Source organism: Rhinolophus sinicus, linkage group LG10 (assembly GCF_036562045.2).
Source record: "Rhinolophus sinicus isolate RSC01 linkage group LG10, ASM3656204v1, whole genome shotgun sequence".
Lineage (NCBI taxonomy): Eukaryota > Metazoa > Chordata > Mammalia > Chiroptera > Rhinolophidae > Rhinolophus > Rhinolophus sinicus.
Window position 1 is genome coordinate 38,563,932 of NC_133759.1, and position 26,838 is coordinate 38,590,769.

Sequence of the window (26,838 nt, forward strand, 5' to 3'; positions counted from 1 at the left end):
ATAGGTTGTCTTTTCAGTTTTTCGTTTTTTTGTTTGTTTGTTTGTTTTTTGTTTTTTAATGGTTTCCTTTCCTGTGCAAAAACTGTTTAATTTGACGTAGTCCCATTTTGTTTTTTCTTTTGTTTCCCTTGCCTGAGTAGATAGATCAGAAAAAAATATTACTGAGACAATGTCAGAGTTTACTTCCTATGTTTTCTTCTAATTTTATGGTTTGGGGTCTTACATTTAAGTCTTTAATCCAGTTTGAGTTTACTCTTATATACGGTGTAAGAAGGTGGCCTAGTTTCATTTTTTTGTATGTATCTGTCCAGTTTTCCAAATACTATTTATTAAAAAGACTGTCTTTCCCCATTGTATATTCTTGCCTCCTTCGTCATAGATTAAATGACCATATAGGCGTGGGTTTATTTCTGGGCTGTCTACAGCAGCTGGCCCTTTAGACAGGGTATGTTCCCACCGCTCTGTTCCCCACAGCCCTACCTTTCTAACAATCTGACATCCACCCTCTCCCTCTTATACATGACCTACCTGGCTCTTGTAGGCATTTTGGTTTGTGATTCTCGATAACAGCACGAGGATAACCAAGCCAGGGAAAGACTAAGAGAAAGAAAAAAAAAAAAGACATGGGACCTTGCTTTTCTATCCATCTTCCACTAGAATCAGTGCTCACTGGCTGGGTGATTTTTGACAAAGTTCTAACTTTTAGGAGCCTCGCTTTTCTCTTGGGTAACATGGGGAACTAGTACAGATCCTGCATGATGTTGATGAATATTAAATTGCATAATGTTTGCACAGCACCTGGTAGCTATTATTATGATTACTTTATTCAAACACAAGCCACACTCCGTTTGGTAAAAATGGACCTCAAATCAGCCAGGGCCTAGCAGAGCTCAGAAACATGCCGTGAATACTGCTTCATTATGCAACTTGTGCAATGTATGTTTTGAAATGTATAGTTTGAAAATGCAGTTTTAGAGATGCCGTGAATTCCTCACAATGATCTTCGGAGGTTGCTATTGTTATCACCCATGTTTAATAGGTGACATGGTGGAGGTTCAAGCGTCCTGCCCCTAAACTCTTCTGAGCACCTCTTTATATCACAGGACTTGCCAAAGGCATAATGATAATTATCAATGCCTGTCTGCTTTTCCTCCTAGGACATGAGACCCTTGAAATCAGAGACAAATGGGAGTCCCCACTGTAGCTGATGGATGATGAAAGGCCAGGCCCAGGAAAATGCTCCGCCAGCCCTGGCTGAATCAGTCATTCCATCAACAGAGGAGAAACCCCACATCAGAAAAGCGGTGAGGGGCCCTGAGTCAGATGCTGCCCTGGCCTGAGCCCCAGATCACAGTAAAAGTGATACTTTTCCTTTCACTTCCTTAAAATTCTCTTATGCCCACCACGCCTTCATAGGATAAGAATTGGGAGTTTTACCTGTGCAGTCAAGTGTGGCTCCCAGGATACTGATGGGGGCTCCAGCAGAAAGAAATGTGACATCTTCCCATAGGTGCTGGAGGAACTGGGTGCCTTCCATAAAGTTGCCAGAGCTCTTGCTGCCCAGGCTGCTGCCCTTTCTGCACAATACCCACTGATGCCCTAACCCAGCCCCTCCAGCACTCTGACATCTGATCCTCTGGGCAACAACACGGAAACATTGTAACCAACACAACAATAGTAAAATCAGATTTACTGGAGTCTAACATAGTACAAAAAAATCACCTGTTTTTAAGTGGACAGTCTGATGAGTTTTGACAAAAGTACACAATCTTGTCCACCACAGTCAACATATAGAATATTTTCATCATTCCACAAAGTTCCCTTTGCCCCTACTCCAACTTCCTGCCTTCAGGCAACCACCGATGTGCATCCCGTCACTACCATTTGGCTCTTTCTAGAAGGTCATAAAATGGAAGCATAGAATAGAAAGTCTTTGGAGTCTGCCTCTTTCAATTAAAATAATCTATTTCAGATTCATCTCTGTGGTTGCATCTATCATTAGGTAGTTCCTTTGTATTGCTGAGTAGTATTCCATTGTGTAAATATACCACAATTTACTTATCTAGTCACCTGTTAATGAACATTACATTGTTTTCAGTTTTGGTGAGTTTGAATAAAGCTATGTATGAACTTTCATGTACAAATCTTTATATGGAATGTGTTCATTTCTCTAAGATAAATATCTAGAATTGGAATGCCGGGGTCATATGGTAGGTATGTGTTTAACTTTACAAAAACCACCAAATTATTTTCCCAAGTGGCTATCCCAGTTTGGTCTCCCACCAGCTATTTATAAGTGTTGTGGTTGTTCCACATCCTCTCCGACACTTGGTATTGTCAGCCTTTTTAATCTAGCCATGCAAATGTGTATGTAGTGGTATCTTACTGAGGTTTCAATTTGATTTCCTTTATGATGCTAGGCATCGTTTCATATTATTACTTTCCAATCCTATACCTTCTTTAGTAAAGAATCTTATCAAATCTTAGCCCAATTTTAAAAATTGGGTTGTTTGAATTCTCAATACTGAGTTTTAAGAGTTCTTTATATTATATATTCTGGATACAAGTGTTTTATCCAATGTATGGTTGGCAAATATTTTCTCCCAGCCTGAGGCTTGCGTTTTAATTTTCTTAACAGTGTCTTCCAAAGGGCAAAAGATTTTAATTTTCATGAAGTCCAATTTATCAAATTTTGTATTTTATAGTTTCTGCTTTTTGTGTATTGTCTAAGAAATCTTTTCCTTAGCCAAAGACACAAACATTTTCTCCTATATTTATGTCTACAAATTTTATAGTTTTAGCTTTTATGTTATAGTTTGATCCCTTATGGATTAATTTTTGTAGATGATCTGAGGTCAAAATCAAGGTTCACTTTTCTCTCCATATCTATCCAATTGGTTCCACACCATTTTTGAAAACAGTAGCCTTTCTCCATTGAATTATCATGGCACCTTTGTTGAAAAGCAATTGACCATATATGCATTTATGGACTCCTCATTTTATTGCATTGAGTTATATGTCTATCCTTATGCCAAATCCACACTACCTTGATTACTGTAGCTTTACAAAGTAAGTCAGAAAATTAGGTACTCTGAGTCCTCCACTGTAAATCTTCTTTATAAAAGTGCCTTTAGCTATTCTAGGTTCCTTGCATTTCGATAAGAATTGCAGAATCAGCCTCTGAAAGAAGGATTTTTGATGGGACTATTTTGGATCTATAGATCAATTTCAGGAGAACTGACAACAATATCGAGTCTTCAAATTCATAAACATAGTATACTGCTCCATTTCTTGTTTTTTAAACAGATATAGATATAGATATAGTATAGATATAGATATAGATATAGATATAGATATAGATATAGATATAGATATAGATATAGATATAGACAGACACACACATATATGTAAGATATATACATAAGCAATACATTATTGATATTATTTGGAGCAAACTTTTATCTATTAGATCAATTATGAATAAGAAGAAATGTTTTTATTTTACCTCCATGTATCCCTTTTCAATGCTCCTCCTTACTTTATGTAAATACAAGTTACTTACTTATATTTTTATTCTCCCTAAAGAATGTCTTTTAACATTTCTTGCAAAGTAGGTCTACTGAGAACAAATTCTCTCAATCTTTGTTTGAAAAAGTCTTAATTTCTTCACTTTTAAGGATAATGTCACAGGGTACAGAATTCTAGATTAGAATTTCCTTTCTCTCAGTACTTTATGTATTTCACCATACTTTCTTCTTGTTTTCATGGCCTGAGAAGTCAGATGTAAATCTTTTTCTTTGTTCCTTTATAGGTAAGATATTTTTTCCTGTGGCTTCTTTCAAGTTTTTCTTTTTCATTATCTTTGGTTCTCTGATAGGATTTCCATCTCTCTGCTTACATTGCCTACCTGTTATTTCATACTATCTACTTTATCCAGTAAACCCCTTAGCATATTAATCATAGTTGTTTTAAATTCTTGGTCTGATAATTCCAAAATCCCTGTCATGCCTGGTTTTGATGCTTGCTCTGTCTCTTCGAATTGTGTTTTTTGCCTTTTGGTATGCCTTGTGACTTTTTCTTTACAGCTGGACTTGATGTACTGGTAAAAAGAACTCCAATAAATAGGTCTTTAGTGATGTGGTGATGAGGTAGGCGGCTGGGCGGTGTTCCCCAGTCCTACGACTGGGGCTCAGTCTTTTAGTGAGCCCGCGCCTCTAGACTGAGAATTTCACAAGAGTGTCTCCGTTTTTTTTCCTCCCCTCTTAAGTGGACATAAGGGCTAGAACTGGCTGGACTTGCTTGTTTCCCTTCCCCCAGGTGAGTTAGGCTGATAATAGCCCAGCAGGTTAGGCTCTGGTGAATTCGTTTCCCCTGAGAACAAGCCTTGTTGAGAAGAACAGTGCTCTCTGGCTTATTTCAAACGGCTTCCTTTTCCCTCCTCCTCTGGGGAGCACAGGGGATTTTTCTCTAATATTTACTGTGAGAACCTGGTCAAGCTCTTGGAGGTAAATCTCACAATATTTTTGCCCCCACACCACCCATGACTGGGTTCCCCTGGAGTTTTTAACCTTCAGACTTGTCCACACTGAGCCTCCAGCATTTGCCACTTATAATTCAGGTTTTCCTACCCAGCACTGGTTCCCTTGGCCTATCCACTCCTGAATATCCACTCCACTAAGCCATGACTCCCTGCATTCACCTGTGTCTTCATCCTGGGGGCAGCAGTTTGCCCTGTGTTCTCCCCTCTCTCATGGACCCAAGAAGAATGGTTGATTTTTCAATCTGTTCAGTTTTTACTTGTTGTTAGGATGGTGGGGGAATTCCAAGCTCCTTACATACAGAACCAGAAACTGGAAGTCTCTTAAATATTTAAATACATTTTTCCCAGCAATGATTTTCCAGCATACTGAAAATATACTCAATGTGTACAAATTTTGTGTGTATTTAAAAATTTTTACTCTAGATATTTTATATTTTCCTTAGTTAATTTTATATTTTAATGCTATTCTAAATGGCATTTTTAATTTCAATTCTGATGATGTTGTTACTGGTATATATATAAATACAGGGCAGCCAGATGGCTCAGTTGGTTAGAGCGCGAGCTCTGAACAACAAGGTTGCTGGTTCAATTCCCACATGGGATGGTGGGCTGCGCCCCCTGCAACTAAAGATTGAAAATGGTAACTGGACTTGGAGCTGAGCTGCACCCTCCACAACTAGATTGAAGTACAATGACTTAGAACTGATGGGCCCTGGAGAAACACACTATTCTCCAATAAAATGTATTTTTAAAATAATAGTAGTACAATTTATTTTTGTATATTTGACTTTGTGTCCTGCAAGCCTATAAAATCACTTAGTAGTCTAATAGCTTTTTTTATAGATTTATTAAGATTTTTCTATGGAGATAATTCTGTCATCTGTGAACTGAGACAGTTTTACTTCTTCTTTCCCAATCTATGTGCCTCTTACTTCTTTTTCCTGCCTTATTGCACTGTCTATGACTTCCAGTACAATGTTAAATAGATGTCTTGAGAGTGGTCATATTTCCCAAACTTACAGGGAAATTATTCAATCTTTCATCATTGAGTATGATGTTAACTGTAAGTTTTTCATAAATACTGTCTTAGGTTGAGGACATTCATTTATTCCTAATTTTCCTCAGAGTTTTCATCATGTGTTGTATTTTGTCAGATTTTTTTTCTGCATGTGTTGAGATGAATAAATTTCTTTGTATGTTAGTCTGTTACTGTAGTAAATTATATTGAGATATTTTCAAGTAATAAGGCAACCTGCTGTTTTATCCCAAACTGAAAATGGCCCTTATGCAATCGGACAATGGCTAAACAAATGGTGGTTTACACATCCTTCTCCTTTACTTTCTCCATCATATCAGCAATGAAAAGGGCAAGAACTCAAAAAATATAGACAAATGATATGGGCAAATCACAGGAAGGGAACCCCAAGTTGCCAATGAGTTTATGAAGAAATTCTCAATATCACTTGTGATCAGAGAATTCCACATTAAAATAATAGTTAGTACACAATTTTCACCCAGTGATCTCAATCGTCACAGACTTCTGGTAGCTTCCCTCTCAGTGAGACACAAGAAATGAAGCCATGATAAAACACTCAATTACTGACAAAAATTAAAGAATTACTATAAATGCCTGGCGAGAAGGAGTAACCGGTATTGCTGTGTTTGAGAGCAATCTGGCAGGTATGAGTGACGATACGCAGCCCCATACTTTGGTAGTTATCTGGAAGAAACACTTACAAGTCCAGAAACAAGGATAAACATGCACGTATGTTTATCACTGTGTTGTTGTGACAGCAAAGAGAAGAAAACAACCCAGCTGTCCCTCTGGATAAATAATTGTGGAATCTGCCCATGATAGAATGTTATGCAGGAGGAGGAAGTAATGGATTTGATTTTAATACAGCAACATAGATAAATCTAAAAAACATATTGAGTAGAAAAAAATAAACAACAAAATAAGGTCCATCACAGAGTCATTTACATAAATTAAAACACACACTGCATTATATATTTTTAAGACTAGATTTATCTGAATAAACACGTGGAAAGTAGATTGAAGGGATGCATATAAAATATTCTAGAATGAGCTCCTATGAAACAAGGGAACTGGAGTGGGCTTATGGAATAAAGCAAAAACAAAATGGAACTAAAATAAATGAGAGGGTCCCTATACTAAACAAGGGATGATAATGTGCCTTGAGCTGAAGCATATGACAGCTAAGTCTAGGTACATGTGTCTTACCAAAAAAAAAAAATCAAATTTTAAATGAAATTTTAGCCCCTGAGACAGACCTGTGGGAGACAGATGTGGGATCTGTGCCTCCTTGGGGCCCATCTACAGTCCAGACAAAGCAGCCATGACCTTGACTAGACCCAGAGCTACAAACTATCACACATGTTGCACTTGTTGTGGCCCCAGCTCCTGACTCAATCCTGTCTCTTCAGATGTGTTATTTTTCTGATGCTAATGATTAAATCCCAACATCGTGAACAATGAACCTTTCAGCACATTCCAAAGGGGCTGAAAAATCCAACCCCTTCTCAAACTCCTCTCGTTGTGATTACCTCAGACACACAAAGGAAGACCCTTGCACATCTACAGGCGGACAGCCCGTCCTGAGGTCTTTCATCCCCTGAAGGAGGGAGGGAGTTGTGTGTCCTCTGTTGCTTCTGCTGGGGATGCTGTAATGAGTTGCCCTACCTGAGTCAAATCACCATAAAGATAGAAAGAGAGCAAGGAAAACATGCTGGTTTTCAAATTAATTTTACACAGAGAGATGCTGTGCTCTAGTTAGAGTGGGTGAATAGCTGGCATCAACTTTTTGTGTCCCACCGAGAGGGAAGCAACCGGAAACCTGTGTCTGTCGAGATCTTTGGATAAACATGGTAAAGGCAGAGAATTCACACCTATCATCTATCTATCTATCTATCTATCTATCTATCTATCTATCTATCTATCTACCTATCATCTAGCTCTGTGACAAGGCTATGGAAATGTCATAAAGCAGATGACTGTAATTGTTGCCTTTGCTGCAAATGGAATATTTGTGTGGAAAAAAAAAAAACAGAAAGAAAATGTTATTTATTTAAATACTTCATTTTCATAGTAAATTTTTGTTATTCACTTTAGGTATTCGGTTACTTGGAAAACACCATTACATACTAAAGTCATAGCTTGCCTAAAGCAAGCAGCACATTTATAAATGTTATATATGGACCAACTAGGTTAATATGAATTCCTAGTACTATGTCTGTAAGACATTCATTACTTTCAAAAAAGAACAATGGGGTGTTCATTGTGTGGCATTTTTATTGCAATACGATACTCATTCTAATTGTGGCCCTGGATCTGGACTGTTGGTGTGAACATGACTTTTTCTCTTCTACTCGCTGACTACAGCATGGCTGTCCTTGTCCTTTTCCCTAGTGAGAAAGTGACCAGCACTGGGAGGATATGGCTGGCCACGCACACACCTCCTCCCAAAGACCGATCCCTCACAAGTCCCATTGTGTCGTAGGCAAAAGATCTGAGTCAAATTGACCTACCATCCCGTTCCTGACATTGGCCCCAAAAGTCCTAAATCAATCAGCATAACTGTTTCCTCTTCACCAGAGTAATCGGTCCAATTAGCATAAAACTCAGGACTTTTGATGATTTGGAAAAGAGAAGCTCTCCTGCTCTGGTTGGAGTGATGTGTAGATGTGAAGCTTAGAACTGTCGTACCCATTTGAACTTTAAAGCAAGCAGCTGACCCACAAGATGGCAAGCAGAAAGCAAGCCACAGAAATGGAGTCAGAGCCCTGGGCTGCCTGTGCCTGAAGGCTGCACTCTCTACCTCCAGACGTTTTAGTCACACAAGTCACTAGTTGTTTTAGCCAGTTCCCCCCACCCCCATTCCTTGGAAAACTAATGCATCTTTACCACAGTGGTCCCAAAGTGCTAAAGACAAGTGGAAGGGGGGGCAAAGCAATTCATTTCTTGGAAATCCTCATCCCCATTTGTTTATCCAGCATGCCACCTCACTGCCAGGAGCTTTCTTTGCTCATTTCTGACATGGACCAGCTAATGAGCAACCACCTTTTTATAAAAAAATGTAGCTTTCTCTACTTTCAGTATCTCTTCCACACTAGGACTCAATCTAAATCTAGCCATCACCTGGTTGTGGGGACCCGGGGGACTCTACCAAGAGCCTTTCCTCCCTCAACTTTCTCCAGCTGACAGTGCGGAGGGGCTGGGAGCTGCACCTCCTCAGTCACGAGTCCACAAATCCATCCCTGAGACACTAGGAAGCGTCAACAGCACAGCGTCTCCTGTGTCAGTAATAGAAATGGAGTCTGACAGACGGGCCTGTCTGTGAAGGAGTCCAGGGAGATCCGTCACTGATGACCACAGTGGCCACCAGCCTCCTGCCCCTGACACTCTGCTGCCATCACGTCCTATGTCTGCTCAATCTCCTGGATTATTCCATCTCTTTCCCAAAGACAGAGCCCTTTCTTTCTGCCATTTCTTCACCATGATTTCTTCATTACCATGACTCCAAGAGCCTTGAGTCCCAACACTGGAGGTCTCCTCAATTGCCCTCCCACCTTCCATCCCTCGTACACCCAATGCCTCCCATTCCTTATGCTTTTCCTCCTGAATCCTCCTTCCTCGTCTCTCTACCATTCTAAAGTCTTCTTGTACTTCATGGCCCTGGTCCTGAGTAGCAAAAGTTTAGGGAAAAGGGCATTAGCTTTGACATGAGACTGACTTGGGTTTAAATTCCGCCTAAGCAGTTATGAATGATGCAAAGTGGCTGAATTTTTCTGGAACAGAGGCACCAAAAATTCATGATCCACTTCTGCATGGCCACCTGTCCCAGTTTCCCCTCCTTCCTGCATGAAAGTCATATGTCCCAGGAACAATGTCCTGCAGAGACACCCTGTGTGTTACCATGAGCCTGTGGCCCCAAATTCCACTCTAGTTCCCCAGTAAGCTGAACCATGTAGAGGGCTTCCTTTATCTAAGTGAGAAGCACCTGTAACCAAAGCCATCGAGGATGCTTCCTTTCTGGATCTCACCTCTCCAAAGAGGAAGAAAGATATTCCCAAGGAAAGGCACCCAAAAAATCGGAGGAAAGGAATTTCTAATACCAAGAATAGAGCTTCCCTTCTCAGGCCACCACCCACACTTTTTCTGGACAAGGCCATGCCTAGCAGAAGGTGCCTGGACCTTTACATGGGACAGGAGAGAATGGGAAAAGAGAGATGAAATGTAACTGGTACATCGGGCTTTACAGCGCTGGATCAGATAAAGCCACTAGCCTCTACTGCTTCTAATTTCCTCCTTGACCATCTAAGTCCCTAAGCTTGTCCCTTAGAAGACCTCAGGACCATAGGAATGGCCACTGGACTTTGGCACAAAATTCTTCCAAAAAGTAATACATCATTTTAATTTACAAAAAAATGAAAAACAAGAACCTTCTAGCCCAGTGATTTTACCACCCAAGACCCCAAGAGACAAAACCCCTCAGAGTGTACAGATCTATGATTCTCCAGATTACCATGGTTTGTCTTCAATGAATTTGCCTCAATACTTCCTCTAGCTGGCAGTGACACTCTGCATCTACTGGAAGACAACTTTTCAATGGAAGCTCTTGGATTGAATGGCTTCTGCTCACCTGTATCCATGCCTCCATTGTCCTGCTTTCTGGTCTATGCAGCATGATTCTCTCTTCCCAACACTATCAGATCAATGTCCTGGCATAAATTCACTGTTCTGTGTTCACTCTAAAATATGTGCAATAATAATAATGAATATTTCATGATTAATAATTTTGTTTGCTTTTTCTTGGAAATTTGATGAGCTTTGGGGGAATCACTTGGTTAGCTCAAGTCTGTTAATAAAAGATGCCTAGAGAAATTTGTGCTGAGGTCTCTTTTTCACCCTGTAAGTTTTGCTCTGCAAGCAGAGGTATTCCAGTGTCTTTGAAGCTATGGGTGTTTCCCTTCGAATTACAATCATGAAGGTGGCATCTCTCCCACTGAAACTGTTAGTGAAGGGCTTACTCAGCATTCATGCCTTTATCCTCTCCTACCTTCTTCCTCAGGTCAGCTGCTCAGATTCAGTGATGTAAGCTGATGGGAAACAATATCTTTCCCAAAGGTTTCTCTTCCTTTCTCTGTCACACTTCCCTGGAAAATGTTGAAAGCAATTTATAGATTCTCAGCACATATAATAAATAGGTTTTCAAAACAATCTTTCTTAAAATTGCCAACAATATCCAGACGAGGTGAGACACTGTTTTTTTTCTGTTGGCTTCTCCTGGGAGATATTACCAAATAATTATAAAGACCATAGGGATTGAGGTAGCAGTTCAGTGCGACAGACTTGTCATTGCACAAAAAATATGTCCCAGAAATGACAATACACTGGTATCATATTATTTCTCTCAATCTGGTTTTATGTTTAGGAGTTCAAAAATTCTTGGTGAATATCTACAGTTTTTGCTTCCCCCCATCCATTGCTATTGTGCTGGTAACTTATCCTTGTTTCCCTCTGGGGAACCACTGGCCCCCACTCTCAGTCCATGTGCTCTGGGTGTGTTCAGCTCCTGCCCAACTCCAGGGGTGAACATATAACTTGAGTCTAAGCCAATCAGCACACTGCATTTCCCTGGTTACAGTGATTGGCTTAGGAGTGGTCACATGACCCAACCAGAGCCAATAAGATGCAATAAGATACCTCTGGGGCTTCTGAGAGAGAGACAGGTGTCTTCATTTCTGGATATAAACTGTAAGAAGGAAAGAGTTTGAGACTTGTTGCCACCATCATTTTACTACAGGGAACCTGAGAGGACAACCAAGACAAAAAGAGACAGAGCTGAGATGTGGAGAGAAACTGAGCCCTGACAGAATGCTGTTTGAGTCCTTAAATCTAGCTGTGCCTGCAACCATCTATAACTCTGGATGGTTGGTTGAATGAGACAAAAATTCCCTTTTTATGCTTGAGCAGGTTTTAATTGGGTGTGCTTTTACTTAAAAACAAAAATCCTGAGTGCCCCCACCATATACCCTGATTTTAGGTTTGAAAAATACATTTAGTGAAGGTAAAAGTGTAAACAGTAATGTGACAAAGAGCCTGTATTTCTACATTTCCTAAAGGAACTGGCACATCCTGGCCACACTCTAGTTTCCCAAGATTTTGTGTGTGTGTGTGTGTGTGTGTGTGTGTGTGTGTGTGTGTAGGTGCTGGACTGATTGAACACATAAGGAAAGTCAAGAATAACTCATATCAAATGTTAAAGAATATCACGTGGGTTTCAAAGCAACAATCACTGGAGTTTGGAATACCTACGGTAAATATGCAGCTGCCTAACAATGTTGAATGAGCAGAGCTCACTAATGACTGAGCCACAGAATAAAATGCCTGTGAGCATGAAGGCTGTCACTGACCAGACCTTGGCAAGGCCATCTGTCTCCCTGAAGCAGGGAACAGACAAAACCTAAGGGCAGGACCCTCCCCGCACCTCCATACTGCAGATGCAGCCCTGGAGCAGCGAACATTCAGATGCAGGGCTTCAGAGCAACTCTCACCTCACAGGGTGTGAGGTGTGGGCTGAAAGGGAAAACATGAAGGTATGGAAGAACTCCTGCAGAGTCCGAAGTCCATGGCAGGGAGAAGCTAATGTCCTTCTGACACTGGCAGGTTAAGTATCCTTGGCAACTCAAACCTCTTTTCAGACAAAGAAAGCCCAGGACTCCAAGAAAAAGGAGTCCTCACAACCTAGACATGAGCAGAAATGATTTTAGAAATTGCAATTTATAAATAGAGCAAAGTTTTATTCACCTCCACTGCACTCGTAGCCTGTGTCAGCGTCTTCCTCCCAGAGGTCCAGGGCTCTATCGTGGCTCCAGTCACAAAAGACATGGGTCAGAGACTCCTTTGTACAAGGGGTTGGGAATTAGCATGAGCAAAGGGACACCAAGAATAGAAAACCAAAGAAAAAGTGAGGCCAATCTTCAACTCATTTCAAGTGGTGAAACTTCTCAGGCACCGACAAGGCTCCTACCTGTCCCAAAACTTCCTTCTCTGCACAAGGAATGGAATTCCAGTGCTGGAGACGGATTTTTTCAACTTCTGACTTAAATCTCATTCAAATACAGATTTCCTTAAAGAGAAAGTAGCTCAGACATTAAACTGTCAGTCATCTGCTCCTCTGTGTGAAAGCTTCATCCCTAGAGAAGAAAGTAGGATAACTAGGAACATAAATACATGAAGAGGTTGAGGAAACAGGATGCCATGAGAGAGGGAAGTGGTATTTGGGCCAATGGCACACTGGACTGGGCCCAGCATAGACTTTGGAGTCAGAAAGTCCTGGATTCAAATCTTGATTCTATTACCTATTGACTGTTACCTGGGGCTAATTACTTCACTTCCATGAAACTTCAATACCTTCTTTTTGAAATAAGTACATAAATGCCTATATCCATGCCGTTCATCACTGTGTCCTCTCTGTCTTGAATGCCCAAATATTCTCTGGCATTTGCCTGGCTAACTCCTCGTCGGGCTGCATGTTACCTGTGTCACCTGCTCAGGAACACTGGTTTGGGAAGGTGTCCCTTGTCAGGATCCTACAGCATCCAACTACACAGAGCAGAGGAGGCATCAGTTGTATCTTCAGCTATTCTGGACTGACACCTCCCTCTGACTGTCTCCACTAAAACGAAAGGGTCTGAAGACCCAGAGTCTGTGTCCATTCACCATTGCATCCCCAGTGCTTAGGAAATTCGAAAACATCAGGGAGAGGGAGCTAAAGGGCTCTCACCTAGGAGAGATGGAAATATAGGACGTGGGTGGGCTAGGGGAGGAGCAGGGCTTCTGAGGGAGGCTGTTCATCTACTACATGGGGACAGAAGGCAGACAGGGCTGAGAGAGGTATGGGCAGCCACAACTCTGCAAACCAGCTTCCTGGCCTGGAGCAGAAGCCTGGCTGGAGAACAAGGCAGGAATTGTGACACTGTTACTAGACAAAGTCCAGGTCAAAAGTATTGCCCAGGGGAATGTAATCAATAATGTTGTAAAGATTTGGTAGGGTATCCGATGGACACTTGTCCCATTAGGGAGACCACCTCAGGGATGATGTAGATGCCTGATCACTGCACTGTACACCTGAAGCTGAAGCTGAACAATAATGAATGTCAACTACAATTATATATATATATATATATATATATATATATATATATATATATATATATATATATATGCATATATATGCATATATATATTTACAAGAAGCAGAGTATACCATTAGGAATAGAGACAGTGGAAATGTAATGGCTGTAGGCGATGTCAGAGGGGTAGTAGATGGAGGGAGGGAGGTTATCACTGTGTGAGGGATATAAATGATAAATGTCTAAACTATTACATTGTTTTGTACACCTGAAACTAACTAAAAAAAAAAAAAGGATTGCCCAGGGACAGAAGAGGTCACTTCATGATGATGAAGGGGCTGCAATCTACACTGGAGATAATACTTTCATGACCATTGGGAATCAAATAACAAAGCATCAACATTTATAAAGTAAAACCATAGGAAATGCAAAGAGAAACTGACAAAAATATAAAAGTAATAAGGTTTCAATACACCTCTTTAGATCTCCGATAGAGCAAGTATATGAAGATAGGTAAGGGTACAGATATGTGAACCATATAATTAAAATGATGTCTTTCTAGGTTGTTATGGTGCAAAAATTACAAAATTGACAAAAATTACCATCTTTTAGGCATAAATTCCAAGACGTTTTATAGTGAAAAACTATACTCTAAGATTACAATATAATAAAACAAAAAATAAGTAGCAAACATAGAAATATAGAAAACTCAAACACTTGGAAATAATGGGGAAAACATCTCTGCTAGTTAACTATTGGGTCAAAGATAATGGATGAATGACAATTGTCAAATATCTAAAAAAGAAAACAATAACATTAAGAATTAGACCTAGAATACATTCAAAATTGTACCCACGGGGGAAGTCATAACCTCAAACACTTACATTACTAAATACTACTTTATATGACTATACACAAACAATAATAAAAACAAATTAAATAAGCATTCAACATAGAAAATTAAAAGAGAAAGAAAAACAGAAGTTCAAGGAAAATGTAAACTCCACAAACAACTTGTAGTCAACAAAGAATTAACTATTTTAAGAGGCGGTTCTTTGTGGAAACAAATCCAACAACTATACATAATTAGGCAGCCTAATTAAAAATGAAAGTGAGAAAGCACAAAATTACAAAATTAGGAATGAATAAAGGAGTAAACACAAATGCAGAAAAGAATCCAGATACATAGGAGGACATTTTGCCCAACATTGTGTTAATAACTTTGAAAATATGGATGTAATGTATGAGTTTCAAAAGAAAACATAAGTTACCAAAACTGCCAAATTAAGAGGGAGAAAAACCATGACAGAAACTAAGAAATATGTCAAAGAACTAGCCTTTCCACATCTCACATTTGCCCAACATACTATACCTAGATGATTTTACAAATTAATTCTTGCAAATATGAGAGGGGCAGATACCACTCATAGTTTTTTAATTGTCCTGAATTAGGCCAAAAGAAAGAGGACAAAGTCCCTACCACTAGATGAAAGAAATCACAGGTTCACATTTTAAGAACAGCATGTAGGATGGGGATATTGTCCTATAATCAGAAAATTCAGTCTCACTGTCAAACCCACAGTTATGGTTTTCCTCCCCTAGCACCCATGCTGTCACTGAAAAAATAGACTTTTGACGATTATGAGAACACCACAAAGGAAGCGTATCTGTTGCTGTCCTCCTGTATTTACTATCCTATATCTTTCCAACTGTGGCCTGTTGAAGTCAGGTGAGTATAATTGTTAGGTTGAGCCTAAGACTACTAAAACGGGCTTTGTCACAAGTATCTTTAAGTTCTCATTCTACTTTTGAAGAAGTTCATATTGGAAACTATGGACATACACAATCAAAATGATATATACGTACTTGAAATAAATGCCATGGTCCTACATAAAAAACTTGGTGAATTTTGGTGTGCAAGTATATATTTTATGAAAAAAAAATAAAATTAAAAGTTTAAGGTATGGGAATTTTGCTTCTGAGACAAAAGTAGATTCTGTCAGATAAATTCTCCTGCAGGTAACTGTTATAAACTCTGGACAAACTTAGGGAAAACTTAATCTTAAAGCATTCATGAACAATCAAAAGCATGCGAGACTGGAGGAGCTTGACAAAAGGGGACATCCCTGGATATTGGTTTATGCAGATTTTCACCTGAATATATTCCTTAATCCATACAAAATGGGGTTGAAAGATAAGCAAACATCCATAGTACTGCAGCCTGAGGACTCAGAGAATAGAGTTCAGGACTTCCAGGGTGTCTGGAAAACAAGGAAGCTAGAGAGATAAAGCCCTACAATCTGCATGTAAAGCCTACCAAATCCTCAGTTGACCGATGTACACAAGCATGGGAGAAAACCCCAGGAGGCATGGCAGAAAGCAACAGCTAGAAGACAGAAAAGCTGGATGCATATTTCAGCTGTTACCCACCATAGGAGACACAGAGTTTAGTGTTTGTGTGCAACCAGGGAAATTGCTTCCGAAAATAAAAATCAATAATCTTCAAAAGAAGATAAGAGAATCCAGTTTCAATTGTGTCATCTATAATTTCCAGTATACAATTGTCTTACCAGGCAATATGAAGCAACAGGAAATGAGAGCAATAGTCAAGGGAAAAAAATGAGTCAATATCAATTGTGATGACTCAGACATTGGAATTATCAGATAAGGACTTTAAAGTAGCTATTACATTTCAAGCATTTAAAGGAAAATATGGTTAAAATGGATAAATAGAGGATGATCTTAAGCAGAGAAACGGAAACCTACATTAAAAAGAACCAAATAGAAAATCAAAAACTGAAAAGTATAATATCTAACATGAAAATGTGCTGGATAGGTCTAACCACAAATTGGGAACGGCAGAAGAAAGAGTCATTAAACTTAAAAACAGGTCAGTATCAATTTTCAAAATTAAAGAGCAGGAAAAACAAGAAAAAAATTTTTAATGAAATGATCATAGTGACCTATGGGACAATATCAAGCAGTCTAGAATACATGCAACTAGAATCTCAGAAGAAGAAAAGAGACAGACAATGGGGAAGAAAGAGATATTTGAAGAAATGATAATTGAAATTGCTCCAAATTTGGTTAAAACCAATTTATGGATTCAAGGAACCAAAATAAATACTAAGAAAATTGGAACTAGGCATGCCATGGTCAAACTGCTAAAGACCAAAGATAAAGCAAAAGTCTTAAAAGCAGCCAGATAAAAGAAAACATAATTTAAGGGGAAACAATATGAATAATGGCCAGTTCTTTTAAAAACAACAAAGATCAAAAGACAAAGAAGTTACATCTGTAAAGTGTTAAAAGAAAGAATCCAGCTTTCTATATCCTGCCAAAAATAGTCCTCAAAAAATAGAAGTGAATAAGGACAATTTTTAGATAAACTAAGATTGAGAACATCTGTTGTCATGAAAATAATACCTCAAGAAATGCTAAATAAAGTTCTTCCGACTGAAAGAAACTGACATCAGATAGAAATTCAAATCTACACAAAAAGTGAAGAGAACTGGAAATGGTAAAAATATGTGTGAATACAAGATATTATAGAAATCTTAATTCCTTTAAGGGGCATATGACTATTTAAAACAAAAATTCTAACACTGTGTTTCAGGCTTTATAACATACGCCAATATAACATATATCATAAGAATGGCACAAAGAACAAGGGGTAAAATAGAACTATCCTGTATAATAATCTTATTAAGGAACTTAAGTATAATATTAAAAAGTATCTGATTAATCCACAGAAGGCAAGAAAGGGAAAATGAAGGATCAAAAAATAGATTGGGGCAAATAGAAAACAATAAGATGGTATAACTATATCCAATATCAATAATTGTATCAAATATAAATGAACCAAATACTGCAATTAAAAATCAGAGATTGTAAAATTGAATAACTAGATGCTGTCAACATAAGATGGACTTTAAATATAAGGCCAAAAATAAGTTGAAAGCAAAAAGATACTCCATCAAACACTGAACATAAAAAAACTGGTGGCTAATTAATATAAGACAGAATTATATTTTTGAAAAACCTGTTACAGAGAGAAAGAGGTCTATCATTATGATAAAAGCGCCAATTCATTAGGAAATCATAACCGTCATATATGTGTATGTGCCTAAAAACTGAACTTCCAAATATACAAAGCAAAATCTGACACAACTAAAGAAATAAATAAAACCAAAATCATAGTTGGAGCTTTTTAACACATCTCTCTGAATAATTTATAGAACTAGTCCAAAAAAAAATCACTAAAAGTATAGATGATGAGAATACTGTCAAGTACCTTGAACTAATTATCATTTATAGCACAGCTGAAGAATACACATATTTCCAAATGAACACGGGATGTTCTTCAATTTAGACCACATTGGGTTATATAAGGCTTAAGACATTTCAAATGATTGAAATCTTACAGAGTATATTTTGACCACAATAGAATTAAATTAGAATCTATAACAATATATATCTAGAAAAACCTTGACTATCATAAATTAAACAACATATTTCTAATAACTCAGATCAAAAAAGAAATCACAATAAAAATTTGAAATAATAAAAACTGAATAATAATGAAAATATATCAACATTTATGGGATACAGCCAAAGAAAAGATTATCATGAAATTTATAACTTCAAATGCTATTATTAAAAATGAAGGAAGTTCTAAAAGCATAATCTAAGCTTTCACCTTAAGAATCTAGAAAACAGAAGCAAATTAAGCTAAAGCAAGTAGAAGGAAAGATATAATATAAAGAATAAAAGAAATCAATAACGTAGAAAACAAATAGTAAAGAAAATCAACAAAACCAAGAGTTATTTTTTGAAAAGATTAATAAATTGAAAAACCCCTAGTAAGACTGACAAGAAAAAAAGAGAGACAAATACAAATTACCAATATCAGAAATTGAAGTAGGAATAGTATTATAGATCTAGTAAACATTAAAAAATAAGAGATTATGAATACTGTGTCAATATATTCAATAAGTTAGAAAAAAATAGATATATGTTCCTTTAAAAACACAACCTACCAAAACTGACGATATAAAATATGAATAGCCCTATGACTATTAGAGACATTGAATTTGTAACTTTAAAAAATTTCTGTAAAGAAAACTCAAAGGACAGATGGTCTCACTGGTAAATTAAGAAAATAAAGAAGAAATAGTATTGAATTATCCCAATAAAAGCGAAAATTATTTCACAAAATAACATCCATTAATAATTTTAAAACGAGGAACAGAAGGAACTTATAAAAGGCATATATGACAAACTATAGTCAAACTCATCAAAACCACAGTCAATGTCACACTCAGTGGTAAAAGACTGAATACCTTCCCCCCAATATTGGTTACAAGGCCAGCATGTCCACTGTCACCACATCTAGTCAAAATTGTACTGGAAGTCCTAGTCAGTGCAGTAAGGAAGGGGAAACAATGAAAAGGAAGAAGTGAAATATTTATGTACAGATGACGTGATTGTTTAGAAAATCTTAGAGACTTACAATGAAATTATTAGGATTAATAAGTGAATTTAGCAAGCTTATAGAATATAAATTCAATATATAAAAATCGTGAACACACAATGGGATTTATAGATGATGTAATACAGAATTGTACACCTGAAATCTATGTAATTTTACTAACAATTGTCACCCCCAATAAATTTAAAAAAAAAATTAAAAAAAAAATCAAGTACAGCAGCAAACAACTGGAAAATGAAATCTAAAAATTTCAATTACAATACAGTAAACACATAATACTTTAGGGATAAATTTAACGTAGGATTGCAATACCACTGCCACTTTAATGGCTCCATCATTTTAATAAAAATAGTGGGATCTGGAAGCAGCAGAGGCCAGGTGGTAGAACTTAATCACCAGAAACAAGGTTGGTATAGTCGCTATACTGAGCTGAAGTGGTTATCAGAACATTGTGACTCACCGGACTTGTCGAAGTGGCTAAGCGATCACAGCATCCCTAGGAATAAAATAGGTTGACAGCCTACTAGAGAATTAATGTATCTATAAAGCTGGAAATGCTCTAGGTCTGGCAGGAAGAAGCCTGATACATCACCTTATAGAAAGTTAGGGTCTATGTTAGTTCATAGGCAGTGGCTAGTGATTTGGCTATAAGGTCAGTGTTCGGAACAGAAAATGACTGGTGAACAGGAGGTCTGCGGGAAGAGTATGCGGATGGACCTCTCACAGTGGGTACAAAATGTGCATATTTGTGTCCCATGTGATTGATCCCTCAGAAGACATTGTTATGATAAGGTGGACAAAATAGAATTGGATGATGTCAGTCAACCTTTTTCCCCAGCCACTGCAGTGGTCGCTCAATGGGCTCCTGGACGTGGTGACAGGATGGTACATCATTTCAAAATAGACCTCCCCGCCACCAAGCCTAACCTGCCTGCACCACTGACGAGTTCCTGCCAGCAGCAGAGATCAATGGTGGCAGCTCAGTGTGGCACCATTCCCTAGGGAACCACCTGGTCACCTGGTGTAAGCGTTGTTACAGTGTGACCCTTCCATACAGAGGGGCAACAGTTTTGCCTCACTGAACTAGACCTTCTACTGAATACGAATCAGCCTCCTGTGCCCACAACCATCTGTGAATGGAAATGCCTATTCACTGCCGTATTCAACTTCACAACATTGCTTCTGACCAAACAACTCATTTTCGCAGTAAAAGCAATACAACAGTGGCTCATGCTCATGGAATTCCAACTGGTCTTACCACATACCCCATCACCTAGAAGCAGCTGGGTTAACCAAATCATAGACTGGCTTGATGACAACTCATTACAGAGCCAGGTGGGAAATAGTAGCTTGCAAGGCTGGGGCGCCAGCCTAAAAGACGTTTTGGAACCTACATCCAACATATGGTAGTTTCCCCCATAGCTGGTGTACACGAGCCTGAGCATCAAAAGGGAAAAGTAGAAGTAGCCCCTCTCACCTGCAGAATTTTTACATCTAATAATTCACTTGCAGAATTTTTCCTTCCTGCACCCATACCTTTTGGGCTCGACTAGTTGAAAAGACTTAGCTCCGAAGAGGAAAATCTTGCCAGTAGGTGACACGACACTGATTTATTGGAATTGGAAGTTGAGATTGAGACCTGGTCATATTGGACTCTGCATGCTAGTGATCCAACGGGTGAAGAAGTAGATTACTCTTCTGCCTGGGACAGTTAAGCCTAACTACTAAGGGGAAATTGGGTTACTACAGGGAGCGGCCATGCCGGGAACCCAAGTAGTGAACCCCTCCTACCCAGTAAAGATAGGTTTTGCAGGATTCGCAAGGACTCAGATTGTTTCAGTAAATAACACTGGCCAGCTATCATTAAGCAAACTCAGGACTGTCATAGAATGAGGGTTCTGAATAGTAAGGCTGCTCCTCCCTTTCATGTAATTAGCACAAGAGAAGCCTGCGGTTCTGAGTGTAGCTCAGAGATAATATAAATAGGTTGTTTACTTATTCAATCACGAAACTTACTTTCTTGTGAAACTCAAAAACCTTTCATTGCAAATTAAACGTGTGACTATGTCACAGAAAAAAGTGTGGCTCACCATTTGGGAATACAAATGTCCCCCAAAGTGACCAGTGACTAAAAATCAACCAAAATGATTTCATAAAAAGAAAGCAATACTTCAAAGAACCTGATTCCCAACCCTGAGATATAGTTCCTGTCTGAGTCCATTCTACTGTTACGACGAAAAATATGATAGACTAAATGGTTTAAACAAACATTTCTCTCACACAGTTCTGGAGGCAGAGAAGTCCAAGATCGAAGTTCCGATTTGGGGGCTGGTGAGGGCCCACTACTGGTTCATCAGCAGCCTCAAGTGGCAGAAGGGGGAAGGGAACTCTCTGGGGTCTTCTCTATAAGGGCACTAACCCCATTCTTGGAGGGCTCCACCCTCGTGTCCTCTGCACCTCCCAAAGGCCCCACCTCCAAATACCATCACATTGGGAATTAGGTTTCAAAATATGAATTCTAGGGGGACACAAACATTCAGTTTATAGCAGTTCCTATGCGACTGTACGTTTCCTTGAGCTTTACCACAATTCACTCAACTTAAGAACGTCCAACAGCTAGAGATCTCCCAAAATGAACTGAAATGGGCTTCTTCAGGCAGAAGGAAGAAGCTTCCCGACACCAGAGGGGAACAAGGAGAGGCCGAGCGAGCATGATTCCAGGATGTGGGGGAGTGTTCCTGTATCAGAGGGGCTGGAGCAGATGACCCTAGGTGACCCTGTCTTGCTAGTGTGAGTGTCTCACTGAGGGGTGCGCTGAAGACAACTGCCAGCTCTCTCTTCTCCTCCCCGCTTCCCCAACTGCTCCCAGCGGGTCCTAAGCACTGGTCAGACTTAGTACTGTGACAAACAGGTGGTACCTTGTGGTCTGGAAACCAAATTCCGTCTAGTACTTTGTTTTGAGGTAGGCGCACAGAAATAGCTTTCCTTATCCCAAAATATCACATGAGTTTGTTTTATTTACTGTAGACTTGATGCTTCTGGATGGCAGCCCCTGAAAAGTCATAATGATTCCTCACATGCTAGACATTGTGTGAGAAGCCGATTCTCACTGCTGTGTAAAAAATGGCCCATACACGAGGTACCTCTGTCATCATCCTTCCGCTTTCACCGATGAACAAACAGCAACTTTGAGAAATTAAGTTATTCATCTGAAGCTACATAGCTACTTAGTAACCTCACCAAAACGTGGACACAACCGGGCTAACTCAAAAGCCACCCCAGTGTGCTCCAAACTGGCCAGCGCTGATTGCTGCTGGTCTAAGGACTCCACTCCATGGGGACAGCCAGGCACTGCTCTCTCCTGCCACCCAGCAGCGTGGTGAGCTACGGCTTAGTACCTACCACGAGCCAGGCATTGCACAAGATGCTCTATAAACTTTGCTCATTTAATTCCCACAACCATCCCGTGAGGTAGATATTGTTCTAATTCCTACTTCCGTGAAGAGAACATCGAGTTAGAAAGCTAAAGTTCTTACCCAAAGACAGGCAGACCTACAAGGCAGAGGCAGGAGTCACAGCCACATCTGACCAACCCCCAAACTGTTTTCTTGACCTTTCCCCAGGTTGCTCTGATCTACCTGTGCCCACAGGAACTGCCAGGTGTACTGACAGTGCAGTAGTTCATGGATGAAGAAATGAAATATTTCTCAAGAAAATGAGGACACTACAGTCAGTAATGAGTTCAGAAGAAATATCACTACAAACTGTGGTATGATCTGGTGCTTTTGCTAATTCTCTCAAGATAAGTTCTGTTAGTTTACCATTCTAAATAAATTCTCAACAAGCTATTTACCTGTCAATCTGTATCTGTGGAGACTGTTTCTGTAACATTAGATAAATGAGCAATTAGAGACCTTAAAAGACTCTTAAAGGTGGTGGGAGCTTGTAAACCTAAACTCCCACGGAGAATAAATGTCACATCAAATGTCTTCAGTACACATTTCCTGTCTCCCCTTTGTTTCCACAGCTGTAATACGGCATTCACTCCTCGTCCTAGTCTGAAGACACCTGCCTTCCAGCAGGATGTAAAGGGAAAACTGGGGATCTGGGACATAAGCTGGTTGGACAGAGCCGTCCTGGGGTGACCTTAACTGAGTCAACATTTCTCTCAGTTGTTTGTCAATAAAATAAGAGGGTTGAAACTAGACAATTTTTAAGAGCTCTCCAAGCTCAAACATTCTTCGGCTTCCTGAATCTATGCCTTTGACTATGCATAGCTTCATTCCTTACCATTTCCTACGCAGGGTCCTACACAAGGGCAAGTGTGGCCCTCAATACACATTAGTTATTATCATCATGATCGTTTGATGAAGTTGGAAAGCCTATATGTAGCAAAACAAGCAGAACCAGAATCTAATATTCCACCATTGGAGACTCATTTCTTTGGTTTTAGAGGGTTTTTAAATATCTCAGAGCAGAGAAATGCTTTAAGACAATGGATTGTTTTTAAGAAGCAGAAATCTTCTTTTTTTTTAAAGTAAAACTCTTTCATGAGCCCCTACATGCATAGATAGAGTTTTTCTGAAAGAAGTGGGGAATGGAGCAGGGGCAGGGAGAATGGGCGGGATACCTGGGAGATCCCCCACTTAGCACTTCCTTCACCCTCAGGTGGGCCCCAAAGCACTGCCTCAAAAACCTAGGGTTCCTCAGAAGGCCATTCAAAACTCATTTCCTGAAGCCATTACCAGCAGACACTCTTTAAGGATTAAAGAGCCATTAGAGATTAAAATGAGTATTGGGAATGGAGAACGGTGGGGTGGGCACAGAGGAAGCCGGACCCTAAGATGGAGGGAGAGAAAAGAAACTAACCTTTATTAAGAGTCTTCTGTCCACCATATATTTTGCAAGGTTTTTTAAATGTTGGATAAGGGGGAAGTATTTCAATTATATCTATTTACCTAGGCCCAGGACCCATGCCATGGCTTCCTAAAGCCAATCCCTCTGCTTGAGCCCCACATGCATCCCCAGTTCTTACTGAAGACACTGCTCCAGCAATTCTCCCATCTCCCCTGGCTCAATCGTCTCCCGCCTGGACCACAGGCATGGCTTCCAAACCGCTTCTCCGCCATCCACAGTGTGCTGTAAACATGGCCACTCCGCCTGTAGTGCCTCATTCGGCTCCCGGTACAAGCCAAAGTCCCTCACAGCCACCCAGGGCTGCACGAACTGGGCCGGAGCCTGTGTGACCTCATCTCCTGGCTCATTACCTCACTCTCTGCTGCAGCCACACTGGCTTCCTGCTGTTACTGGAAAATCCCAAGCACACTCCTGTCATTTTGCCTTTGCACTGACTGTCCCCGCTACCTGGGACACTTCTGCAATAGCCACATGGCCCACCCCCTACGGCCATCAAGCCTTCTCTCCAGCGTCCCCTTCTCAGCAAGGTTCCCTCTTGAACACTGCAGCCTGCCCACCCACTCGGGCACCTCAATCTCCCTCCCTGTTATATAAAGTCCTGTGTTGACGTCCTAAACTCAAGTAGCATCGAATGTGACCTTATTTGGAAATAGGGTAACCGCCAATGTAATTAGTTAAAAAGAGGCCATACTGGAATCGTGTGGGCCCCTAATCCAATGAGACTGGTATCCTTATAAACAGGGGAAATGTGAACACCAAGACAGACATGAACAGAAGGACGCCTGCCACATAAGGATCGAACTTGTGCTCCCATAAGCCAACAATGACCAGAAGCTAGAGAGAGGCCTGGAACAGTCCTTCCCGAGCACCTTCAGAGGGAGCGTGACATTGCTGACACCTCAACCTTGGACCTCCAGCCTCCAGAATGGTGAGACAATAAATTTCTGTTGTTTATGTCACCCAGTTCGTGCTGCATTGTTACAACAACCCTAGGAAATTTTTACACTTCTCATGCTCTGTTTTTCTGTTTTTCGATGAAACTTTCTAATGTATCACATAATTTACTCATTTATTTCTCTTAATGTCTATTGTCTATCTCCCCCTTCTGGATTCTAACCTTTGAGGGGGGCACAGATGTGGGTCTATTTTGTTCACTGATGTATATAACATAGTAAGCATTAAGTGGATGCTTTCAAATGAATGAATCGATTTACTTCCTTTCTTCTGTGTTTTCAAGAAACCATCATAAAATTCTACCTTACCCTTCTATGCCTTAATTCTCAGGTTTATTTTCCCTGACTGACACCCCACTCCTGCCTTACCCACTCTCACTGCCTGCCTTCCCACCCCTAGAGACAATAATAGCCTCACAGTGAGAGGCGTGTGGGCCAACAGGGTGCAGTTACATTCATGTCGCACATATGTAATGGTAGCCCTGTGAGGCAGACATTATAATCTCATTTTATGGATGAGAAAACTGAGGTTCACAAACATTAAGCAATGGGCCCATAGCATCTTGTGCATAAAACACTATGCCTGTTGACCTTCCCCTCATTAGCATGGCACTTTCCCAGAGGCAGGCACAGCATCTTCACCTGTGTATCGCAGGCTCACAGTTCAGGCCAGGCACATAGTAGGTGCTTCATGAGCACTGCTGAACTTCCCACTGTGACACCATTGGTAAGTGGCAAAGCCAGACTGGAATGCAGCCTGACCCCACAGCCCATGCTCTGGCCACACAGCCCCCCTCGCCCACAGAACACGGGCCACAGCACAGCTTCTTTGTGTTTTTACCAGAGTTTTCAGCAGCCTCATCTCCCCACCATCCACCCAAAACACTTCCCAGGAGGGTGTCCAGGGGGTGTTAATGTGGGTTCCCGTGACCCCAAGTAACCCACATTAACACCCCCTGGACACCCTCCCATACACACACAAGCACATGTAGAGTTTTTGTCTTTATTTTTTTTAATGAGGTCTCATACATTCATGTGTGCTTCCTGCTTTTCTTTTTTTTTTCCTGAAAACTCCTCCCAGTGAACTGGTTTGGCTCTCAATTACTCTTTTTAATGACTGGATGGTATCACGATTTATTCAACCATATGTCATTGTTGGGTATTCAATTTATTTCCAAGATTTTTTTTTCTTTTTGTTAATGTTGCTACACTGGACATCCTTACATGGATAATATCTATAGATAGATTCCCAGGAGTGAGATCACTATATTAAAAAGTAAATGTATACCGGGGGGTGCCAAAAACATGTGTATGTACACATGACTTGTATTTGTCTTTTGTTATCGGTATATATTGAGTATTACAATTTTAATAGTTTTTTCCTTTCCTAAAATGTGTATACATGTTTTTGATACCCTCTGTATATGCTTCCATTTGTTACAATGGAAAATTTTCAAACATATGAAAGGAAAGGAAATAGTATAACCAACCCCCTTCAACCAGGAGTTATTTCGTTTAATTCCTTATCTACCTTCCCTCAGTCTAGATTATTTTGGGGGAAAAACAGTTACGTTATTATTAATCTGTAAATATTTCTATCTGTATCTCTAAAAGTTGAGGACTCTTTTAAATAACATAACCAAAATACTATTATCAAACCTCAAAAGAATAATAATCATTTCTTCTTATCATCCAGTCTTCAGGCAGTGTTCAAATTCCTTCAAATGAATCATAAATAAAAATTTTTAAAGTTTGTTCAAATGAAGATCTTAATAAAGGTC

The 26,838-nt window shown here is 39.7% G+C and overlaps 1 long non-coding RNA gene across 1 annotated transcript in view; it reads right to left on the reverse strand.

Annotated features, from left to right (window-relative positions):
• The window catches only part of LOC141567216 (uncharacterized), a 163,278-nt gene that overhangs the window by 45,351 nt on the left and 91,089 nt on the right, over window positions 1-26,838 (reverse strand). The window lies entirely within an intron of this gene.